The 11,286-nt window shown below is 44.9% G+C and overlaps 1 long non-coding RNA gene across 1 annotated transcript in view; it reads left to right on the top strand.

Annotated features, from left to right (window-relative positions):
• Window positions 1–220: 220 nt before the first annotated feature.
• LOC138297269 (uncharacterized) overlaps window positions 221–11,286 on the top strand; it is a 30,308-nt gene continuing 19,242 nt past the window's right edge. Inside the window, exon 1 of the long non-coding RNA XR_011203987.1 lies at window positions 221–398. This is a non-coding gene — a long non-coding RNA (uncharacterized lncRNA). The remainder of the gene's footprint in view (window positions 399–11,286) is intronic.

Raw genomic sequence — 11,286 nt, 5'->3', positions numbered from 1 at the left:
AGCGCTTTGCTTCGGATGACCGATAGATGGCGATGGAGCCCGCGCTTCCATCTCAGGGCTCTGTCTGCCGATAAAGGAGGGAGGTTGGGCTGGAAAGTAGGCAGTCCGGTAAGGGAACGGGGAGCGCTTCAGAGGGAGTAGAGGCAACAAGGAGGGAGGGCCTTAGCGCACACACTATTCTCTTTACTTTCAAGTCAATCTGGCCGTAGCTGACTGCGCGAGGAGTTCACATGAGGGACATCGCGGGCCGGCCTCCGGAGAGCCTCTAGCACCGAGAGAAAAAAAAAAGAGAGGGATAGCTTAGAACACAGCAGCGGGAAAAGTGTACTATTTTCAGGAAGTTGCAAATGAGGGGTTACTTCTTGGAACTGGAGCTTCGTGGCAGCCAGGCAGGTTTGGTGAGATTTCTATCCCCTGAATTTCACTGGAACCCGTTTACTTCTAGTGCGTGAGAGTTATTTAAACAAAGCCAAGAACAGCCACCCGTGAAAAGTACTGTCTCGTCGTCCGTGTGTGGAAAGCAGGGCAGTCAGTGCCTATGACTCCATTGTGTAGGACCCCTTCGAATTTTGCCGGGAGTATCTCTTACCCCACTAAGGAGGTCAACTTTAAACTTAGTGAGAGAGATTTGCACACGTCACATAACTCACAATTTGTGGACATGTAACAGATATTTTAGCGAGAAAACAAGGGAGAGGGAACAACCATATTCGTCTATAGGCATCGTTACAAGGTGAAATACGGATGTCAGTTTTTTGGCAAATCAAACTGAGCTTCTCTCTAAAGGGAGAGGGGCGACTATGCTTTTAGGAAAGATGTATGTTTCATAGGAAACGCATCTGTTTATAGCCCAGGCAGGAGGCAGGGGACAGGGAACTGGTCTGTTTTCAGCTTCCAGGGGATCCTCCCCTGGTCCCTGCAGATGAACTGCACTTTAACTGCTGCCAAAATGTTTCCCTCCTTCCCTGCGTGGACTTTGAATGTGGGTAGCTAGGAAACGACGAGCAGCCCGGGAATAGGGAATTCCAGTCTTGTAAAATGTCCTCAGCCGGGCCATTTACAGAGTGCAATAAAGCGTGAGGGGAACTAATCTCCCTATTTAAATGATTGTGGCAATTTTATCTAAATGAATTTTAATGCTAAATGGGGATAAATCCCCATTTGTAGCCCGTTTACTCCTTGTTCATGTTCTTCTGAAGTAGCCCAAAGAACAATCACTATAATAGAAAAAGTCCTCCCTGGTATACACTTATTTGGAACTCTTAAAATCCGATGCAAAGTGTAATAGTCAGCGGCCTAGCACGTTTTACCTTCCCCGGCGGAGGTGACGCACCCAGTACTGACTCAATACGTATGTCTTCTCTAGAAAAAGCTTTAAATGCAGAGGACGGTATGTTTATGCTCTTTAAGATGTACAATACACCTAGGTCGTCCATCCATAGCACCCACTATAAGAGCGCCTCGATGTCTCTTTTCAGGAGCCCACTGTGGTAGTCCATTTGTCACTTTCTAAAATGTTTTTACTCGAAAGAAAGAAAATTATTATTCTAACTCGGAGTGTATATATATATAAATATGGATATAAAATTACCTAGTGGCGCTTGCCACTAGGTAGTTATAGTTAGGACCATGTTTCCATAGAAGAAGCAATTTTTGACTCGCACCTTGCAATCTTTTGCACCGTTTGACGAATCTTCACATCATTTTCCAAAAAAGTGGTCTGGGGATTCTTGTTGCGCACAGGAAGTTTCGGAGTGATCCGTCAAGTGGGGGACGAGGGAAAAGAGGGTTAAAAAATGCTGAGTTTCTCATGTTAATTCACATCGGACCTGTAAACATGTCTACAGCCCGAACCACTGGACAGAATTACACCAAATTTGGCAGAAAGCTAGCTGCTACTATGCAGATTGTGCTTTTTGTTATTTGGTGTAAATACGCTCCATAGTTTAGGAGATATTTAAGGGCAAACACACTTGTATATCTCTGGCCGTGAATAATTCACAACATTCTCAAAGTTTCCTGAATACACATGCAAAAAGAAGCATTGTAATTGGCTGACTGCAACCTGGCTAGAAACTTGCGACTGCTATTTTATTTTATGGGACAGGGTCCCCGGGGGAGAAATTTCAAATTTACAGTGGCATAAGGGGTCAGGCTGAAGGTGCCCTGACCCCAGGGGAGTGATATAGCTGTGTGTTAGGGGCAAATCATAGGTTTGATATAATTTTGCATCACAGCACATTATTCATGAAAATTCACACATGTTCACATATTTCCATGAGTTATTTGCAAAATATTTGGTATTAGGGAAAAATTTGAAAGAAAAACCACAGACTCATTCATTCATTCATGCATGCACTCAGAGGCTCAGACGCCCACTCACACACCCACACCAACACTCATGCACTCACTCAGACCCACTTTTAGACTCACCCCCCCCCCCTTTCAGTCCCACTTAGACGTTCACGCACTCACTCAAACATCCACTGACAGAGACCGGCCTTGCGACCAACCCCCACCACGCACGGTCAAAGGCCATGATCGTTGGGGGTTGGAATAACGTATAGTAATTAAATTATTTTACCTTAAAAATCCATAGAAATTCATTGGATAAAACAAAGGTTACAGGTTTTATTAGGTTCTGAATTTACTCGTACAAAACCATAGAAATTCAGCAATTAAGTTAGAGTTCTTTTAAGTAACTATATTTTGCGTCCTAAGGTAACTATAACTCGCGCCTTCGCCATGCACGGCTAATTACTCCACATATTATGTCATTGATGAGATCTTGTATGGCAACTGTGATATCAATGTAATGTTTTCAATAACATTAATGATAAGAAAACTGCATGGCAAGGGCACGAGTTTGACAGCTCCCGCTTGCTGAAAGTGGAGTTATGTTTGCTTTTCCTTAGTGGGAGCTGTAAGTACCTGCCAAGCAAAAGCAAACAGCTACCTCCGAGTATGGGAACCTCGGGAGGTAGCAGGTGTGGGCATGGCTCCACAAGATGGGGCTGCACGACCCCCGTCCTCCATTCAATTTGGCCCCAAGTGCCAGTAGGTGTGGTTTCCAGTCGCCAGTAAGTATTTATACTTAGGACCATGTTTCCATTGAAAAAGCATTTTTTGACTTGCCTGTATCTTTGGCGCCATTTGACGGATCTTCATAAAATTCTCCCAAAAAAAGTGTGGCTGGTAATTTTTGGTGTGCATGGGAAATTTCAGGGTGATCCACCAAGTGGGGGCCAAGGAAAAGGGGAGGTAAAAATGTGTATTTCCCATTTTAATTCCCATGGGGATTCTAGGCATGACTACAGCCGAAACCACTGGACAGTAAGCACCAAATTTGGTAGGAAGGTAGCTCTTGGTCCAGAAAGAGTGCTTTTTGTTATTTGGTGTAAAGTGATTCAGTAGTTATTGAGATATTAAAGGAAAAAAATGTAGCTCTCTAGAGGTGCAAAGGCTTTTCGAATACTCCAGATCTCATGCAGAGATCTGATTGGCTGGCAACACTTCAACGAGTAAGTTTTGGCAGCCATCTTGGGACTCGGCTTCAGCTCCCTGTCTGTGACAGCAATGCCTGCTCCTGCAGGAGGCGGCAGCAGGCTCTAACCTTGTGGGCATTCAGGCTCCCCCTCAATCACCAACAGTGGTGACAGGGTGCCCTGAGGGGCAACCAGGTGACATGGCTGAGCCCCGGGATCAACCTGGGAAAGATGGCCGCACAGATCTCCTCCCCCCAAAAAAATATGTTAAGGCCGGGCGTCGGGGGATGGGGTCCTTGGGGCCAAAATGACTCCAGGGAGGGGGCCACACAGCCCACCTACCACATAATTTTTTTTTTAAGGCCGGGTTCCAGGGATCGGATCCCTAGGGCCAAAATCAGCGGCGGGGGCTCACAGCCCCCTTCCTCTTTTCAATTAAGGTTGGGCCCCAGGGCATGGGGTCCCCAGGGCTGAGATCAGCCTGGGGAAGAGGGACACGTGCCCCACCCTCCCTATTAAAATGTGAAATCCCTTCGTGGACATGAATGCATCACTGATCTATTGGAGCGCAATCTGTATGTGACTGTGACAAGTAGATTTTTCTTGTTTTCTCCTGGTGAGAGCAGAGCCCAAAAGCCTATGGCTGGGTCCAAAGTGGGGTGTCATGGTAAAAAGCTTTAACACTCTGTCCCCCAACTTTTGTGCTGCTTACGTCACCCTAAGCGGCCACGGTATGCCCAGACGTGGCTCCCTTGCTCACTGTGCCACTGGATTCAAGCTAGACTGCTTGATGAGAGGTGATACCCTGAAACCGATCCCAGGATGCTTATTTCTGGTCCAGGGAGGACCTAGCCTGGCAGCTCAGGCTGAACTGTTCCCATTGGGAGCAGGGTCAAGACTGATTTGCATATGGCTGGGTGAAAACTGAAGTAGCATGGTGAGCAAAAGAACAATGGATTAAACCCAGATCTGTAACTGGGGGTGAGTGTTTGAAAAGTTTCAGCATCCCGTCTATCATCCTTTTGTGTCGCTAAAGTGGCAGGTTCAGACTTAGACGGTGAAGCAGTCTGGGCCATTAAAACTGGGATATGTTGTGGACCTGATGGTACGGGCAGGGGTCTGCCCCTACCTGCAGCTTTGGCTGTCCAATCTGCTAGTGCATTTCTATGTGACACAAAATCCTGTCCATTTGTATGTGCTGCACACTTCACAACTGCCACTGCCTATGGTCATGCAAGTGCCTCTATTAAAGCCTCTAAAAGATTCCTGTGCATAACAGGACTTCCATCTGATTTGAGGAAACCTCTCCTGCTCCATCCCATTGTGCTAGAATGTACAGTGGTAGTTACATAAACCAAATCTGAATATATTGTGATGACTTTTCCTGCTCCTTGCTTAAGAGCTGCTATCAAGGCTACCAACTCTGCTGCTTGAGCTAGTAGTGTTAACTGCTCAACTATGTGGAGTGTGTCTGAAGAATAATGCTGCTGTGCTTTGACTATTGCTGCACCTGTGTGTCTCACTCCTGTATCCTGGTCAATAGTGGAGGAACCGTCAACAAAAATAGACAATACTACCTGGAATAGGATACTCTGTTGCTTGACTAGATTCATTGGGGAACATGTTGCACAGTCATGCACATCATCCTCAGAGTTTAATATAGGGTGAGCAAAGAATGTTGCAGGATTCACTGAATGCCACTTTACAGCCTTCAAAGATGGTAGTGACAGAATCACCTCATATCCTGACAGTCTCTGTGTAGTTAGAGTTGTATTAGCCTTCTGAATGGCAAATACTGCATGTTCTGCATAGCGTGTCAAAGGTGCCCCTACAGCCATGCGGGTGCTCACTGAATCGAACTGTCCACTAAAATATGCAATGATTTTGAGTTCTAGAGGATATTTTTGTGTAAGACAGCTGTCACCACTTGACCATTGCAACAACAAGAGATGGAGTTTCTTAGTGTAATCATTACTCCCCAAAACTGGGGCATTTGGTATCTCAGGCTTCAATTTATGAAAAGTCTTCCTCATTTCTGGTGTCCAAGTTATCTTACCATTTCAGTCTTTTGCCTGTATAATAGAAGCCAGCAAGTGTGCTATTAAAGTGGTGTAATCAAAGACTCATTGTCTCACATAGTTACAGAGACCAAGAAACTTCTGCATTCCCTTAACAGTTTCTGGCTCAGTCAGTTGACGTACAGATGCTGCCTCTCCAAGGGTTACTCGTTAACGAGAAGCGGACTCATTTTCCTAAGTAATGGACCTCTTCCTGACAGTATTCAACTTTGTCTTTTTCTACCTTGTATCCTCTCTGAGTGAGAGTAACCAAAGGAGATATGGTATATTTTCTAAGCTGTTGTTTAGTAGAACTGCAAACTAATATGTCATCAGCATACTGCAACAAGGTACTGTCACACTGGAAGTTTGACAGATCGTTTGTCACCATTCTGTTAAAAATGCTAGTGGAGTTACAATACCCTTGAGGTTAATAAGAATACAAATACTGAGCCCCACGATAGGAAAACAATGTCAAATAATGGCTGTCTGGCTGAGGAGGAATGCTAAAAAATGCATTCTTTAGCTCTATAACAGGTAAATATTTATCATCCCGAGGATTGCTTGTCAAAATGATGCATTAGGAACAATTGGAAATTCTGGTGCTACTTCATCATTCTAGGGCTGCTGGTCTTGAACCATACATCAAGCATTGTCCTTAGATTTCTTAACCAGATAAGTAGGAATATTACAGGGTGATACTCCAGGGTAAATTACTCCTTCCTCTAGTAACACCTGTATAGTAGGAGTGATAACCTTGCTTGTTTCTTTAGAAAGAGGATACTATCTCACCCTAGGTAATATAGCACCTTCCTTCAGTTGAATTCTAAATGGAGTAGCAGTACGAATAAGAGCCACATCATGGGGATCCTTGGTCCACAAAGTGTCTGGTACTTGGGAAATATCTGCTTTTCTGACATAATCTAAGACTCTACCTGATGTAGGCATCCTTACTTCCAATGCTATTCTCAATGGTATGTCATTTTGAAAGGCTACAACTGTTTTCATAGAATCATCATCAAACAGTTGATCATCCAATATTTCTCTAACCATTTTACCTGGCTCCATGAATATAACACAAGACATGACTATAATCATTGGCCATCAAAGCACCATAGGTTGGTGTTATCTCTAAGGCCTCTATTTGTAATATCAACTCATTGTCAGGTATCTAAGATTCTTTCCCTTGTTGTCAGAAAAGAAACTCCTTCAGTAACTGGACCTTTCTTCCCAGTAACTCAGGTGTTTCCGCTATTATTGTATATACTGCTGTAATTAATGCTTCTATGTTAGTAGGTTGAGCTCTGATTTGATCTCTAGTGAAAGAATCTACTGTTACAGTCATTATCCTGGAGGATGGAATTCCAGGGTTGAATAAATCATAGTTGCATCAGACTCAAAATGAATAGTCATATTTAATTTGGCCATAAGATCTCTCCCCAATAAATTAGCTGGGGAAGCTGTAGAGTACAGTAAACATCCATTAATGTACCTCCCTCCTATTTCCATCTCCACTGGTTTAGTAAATAGAACCCTCATTACTCCGCCAGAGAATCCTTGTGTGTCCATTGATCTATTAGAAATTGGAAGGTCTCCCTCCCTCATACAAAATCAGGTCACTTACACATCTATGAGGAATGCATACCTCTTGTCATTGATAGGTACTGTCACAGTGGGTTCCTCATCTGGTCTGTGCATCACTGACAATACTAGAAACATGGAGCTACCCTGTGGGCACCTTAACTGCGTGTATCCTCTCATATAACCTGTCTGGAAAATATTTCCTCCTCCCACAATCACACCTCCCTGTCCACATTGAAGTGGAGTTGCCATTAGGGGGTGCATGGTAACCTTGCTGTCGCAACATTTGTTGCACCTGAGGGACTGCTGATAGCAGCACATTTTGTGGTAGTGGCATCTGAGGTACATTACTATTTGCAGGTTTGATTGTGGCTGCACTTCTGTATTTCCTGGCTGATTATAAACAATTCTCCTTCTATTCTGTTCATCACATTGCTTAGTCCTACAGTCTCTAATGCAATGTCCATATCTGTGACAGTAATGGCATGTTTGATCCATCCTTTGGGGCCTATCCTGCCTCTTCCTATTCCTCTTCGCCCCCCTCTTCTACTTCCATGTGCCTTTGATTATTCTGCTGTGTGGGTACTGTTGTTGGGTGGTTCCTGGGACTGATCTTGCAGAAATTGCAGTCATTTGAGTGGTGGCTGCTACTACAGCTCCTTCCACTGCTCCTTTTTTTGCCAACTTTTGCTGATCTAACTTGGCTGCTTAATTCTCTTTTTCACCTGCTTCTTTTTACAGAAATGGATTGTGTGTGCCTATATTTCTTTCCAGCACTTGGCTTCCAATGTCACTATGTTATTAAGGTTGTCTTGTACACCAGATGGTAAACCCTTTTCACTATATTGTAGAACACAGCGTTTACCCCCTCTTACTTCCCAACCCTGAGCTACTTCTTGAGTCCACTTTTCTTTCATCCTACTGAGGAACTGAGCAGGATCATCATGTTGCTGCACTGATTGAGCTATGAGGGACCCAATAACTGGTTGGCAGGGTACATTTTCCTCAACAGATCCCAAACAATTGTCCAAACTAAATTGAATGGGGGGCATCATACTTAGCCTCAGTGAAGGTAATATGTCTCACTCCAGCTTTCTGAAGAATAGTATCTGTCTTATCTCTTATAAGAGAGCTAAATAAACTCTTTAATTCACCTACTGCTAGGGTGCTACCTGTAGTTTGCTTTTCAAAAAACTTAATCCATTTCCCTGCTCCCTCTGTAAACGGCGGTAACAACATTTTAAGATTCTTCTTGTCCATTTGTGGCAAAGGAACATAATGAGGTGCTCCAGGTATCTTACATATCAAGGGCATCTGCTATATGTGAGTGACAGAATATTGGGGATTAATCTGTCTGGCATATTTTAGCCACACACAAACATTTCTATGTGTAGGAATAATCCCAGTCTGGATCTTCCTCACCATAAGGAATACAATCCTCAGCATTTGCCATGTCACTTGGATCAAAAGACCCTTCTCGTGGCCATGAACTCATTTGTGGAATTAAGCCTTCCGTTCATCCTGCCAAATCCTGCCAAATTATCCACATAAGGTACAGCACTGTACCAACTCTCACTAGGGTTGAGATCAGTGCTGCATAAAACTGATTAACACTCATCTGCTGCATTGGTTTATCATGTAGTGTAAATTCTCCCATGGCTTCACAAGATCCCATCCTAGGGTCTGTCTGGCCATGCGTTCCCTGAAATTGAAATCATAATCATATCCGCTCAAGCTCAGTTGCTTGAGGTTTCCTAGCTCTAGAGAATGTGTCCTGCTCTCTTTCTCTAATATCAATGTGATTAGGCAATTCCATTGCTCTCTTTGTAGGGTCAAGATCAATAAGAGGCCTTTTTTGAATACCAATTTCATAAGTAGAGCGCCTAGCTTCTGGAGATGAAAGTATTTTACCCATGTTATATACCTGCCTGTGTTTTGACTCTACTGTTTTTGCCCTCCTTCCAAAACATCCCTGAATCTGCCCTGAAAGATCATCATAATATCGTTTTCTCCTTATTTCTCTCACATCCCTTCTATCCTTGTGACAACCATTCCTGAACCCTTTCTGGTGAAACTACTACATTCCCCTTCTCCTTCTGTCAATGTGGTAGATTATCTTCAGTACTCCTAAAATCCTCATCTCCTTCTTGGGATACTGGCCATCATGTTTTACTAACAGCCCTGTGTAGGAGGCTGGCCTGGCTTGTAGTGGGTACCAAGGGGTACTTACACTCTGTACCAGGTCCAGTTATCCCTTATTAGTGTAGAAGAGGTGTTTCTAGCAGCTTAGGCTGATAGAAGGTAGCTATAGCAGAGTAGCTTAGGCTGAACTAGGAGACATGGAAAGCTCCTACTATACCACTGGTGTCATATGCACAATATCATAAGAAAACACAATACAAAGATATACTAAAAATAAAGGTACTTTATTTTTATGACAATATGCCAAAAGTATCTCAGTGAGTACCCTCAGTATGAGGATGCCAAATATACACAAGATATATGTACACAATACCAAAAATATGCAGTAATAGCAAAAGGAAGTAATGCAAGCAGTGTAAAGTTACAATAGATTGCAATAGGAGCACATAGGTATAGGGGCAACACAAACCATATACTCCAAAAGTGGAATGCGAACCACGAATGGACCCCAAACCTATGTGAGCTTGTAGATGGTCGCTGGGACTGTAAGAAAACAGTGAGGGTTAGAAAAATAGCCCACCCCAAAACCCTGTAAGGTAGGTGTAAAGTGCACCTACAACCCCCAGAGAGCACAGAAGTCGTGATAGGGGGATTCTGCAAGGAAGACCAACACCAGCAATGCAACAACAGTGGATTTCCAGACCTGAGTACCTGTAAGACAAGGGGACCAAGTCCAAGAGTCGCGACAGTGTCGAGAGTGGGCAGATGCCCAGGAAATGCCAGCTGAGGGTGCATGGAAGCTGCCACTGGATGGAAGAAGCTTTGTGTTCTGCAAGAACGAAGAGGACTAGGAACTTCCCCTTTGGAGGATGGATGTCCCACGTCGTGAAGAAGCTTGCAGAGGTGTTCCCACACAGAAAGACCTCAAACAAGCCTTGCTAGCTGCAAGGGTCACGGTTAGGGTTTTTGGACGCTGCTGTGGCCCAGGAGGGACAAGGATGTCGCCACTTGGATGAGGAGACAGAGGGGGCACCCAGCAAGTAAGGGATCCCTCACAGAAGCAGGCAGCGCCCGCAGAAGTACCGGAACAGGCACTTGGAAGAGGAGTGAACTGGAGTCCACCCGAAGTCAGAAAAGGGAGTCCCACGACGCAGGAGGACAACTCAGAAGGTTGTGCACTGCAGGTTAGAGTGTCGGGGACCCAGGCTTGGCTGTGCACGAAGGAAATCCTGGAAGAGTGCACAGGAGCCGGAGCAGCTGCAAATCACGTGGTACTCAGCAATGCAGTCTAGCATGGGGAGGCAAGGACTTACCTCCACCAAACTTGGACTGAAGAGTCGCTGGACTGTGGGAGTCACTTGGACAGAGTTGCTGAGTTCCAGGGACCACGCTCGTCATGCTGAGAGGGGACCCAGAGGACCGGTGATGCAGTCTTTTGTTGCCTGCGGTTGCAGCGGGAAGATTCCGTCGACCCACGGGAGATTTCTTCAGAGCTCCTGGTGCAAGAAGGAGGCAGGCTACCCCCAGAGCATGCACCACCAGGAAACAGTCAAGAAAGCCGGCAGGATGAAGCGATACAAGGTTGCAGTAGTCGTCTTTGCTACTTTGTTGCGGTTTTGCAGTCTTCCTGAGCAGTCAGCGGTCGATCCTTTGGCATGATCTTAGACATGTTGCATGGCCATGTTTGGAGTTACCATTGTGACGCTATACATAGGTAGTGACCTATGTATAGTGCACGCGTGAAATGGTGTCCCCGCACTCACAAAGTCCGGGGAATTTGCCCTGAACAATGTGGGGGCACCTTGGCTAGTGCCAGGGTGCCCACACACTAAGTAACTTTGCACCCAACCTTCACCAGGTGAAGGTTAGACATATAGGTGACTTATAAGTTACTTAAGTGCAGTGGTAAATGGCTGTGAAATAACGTGGACGTTATTTCACTCAGGCTGCCCTGGCAGGCCTGTGTAAGAATAGTCAGATCTCCCTATGGGTGGCAAAAGAAATGCTACAGCCCACAGGGA

Source organism: Pleurodeles waltl, chromosome 5 (assembly GCF_031143425.1).
Source record: "Pleurodeles waltl isolate 20211129_DDA chromosome 5, aPleWal1.hap1.20221129, whole genome shotgun sequence".
Lineage (NCBI taxonomy): Eukaryota > Metazoa > Chordata > Amphibia > Caudata > Salamandridae > Pleurodeles > Pleurodeles waltl.
This window is presented reverse-complemented; position numbering and strand designations above follow the sequence as displayed.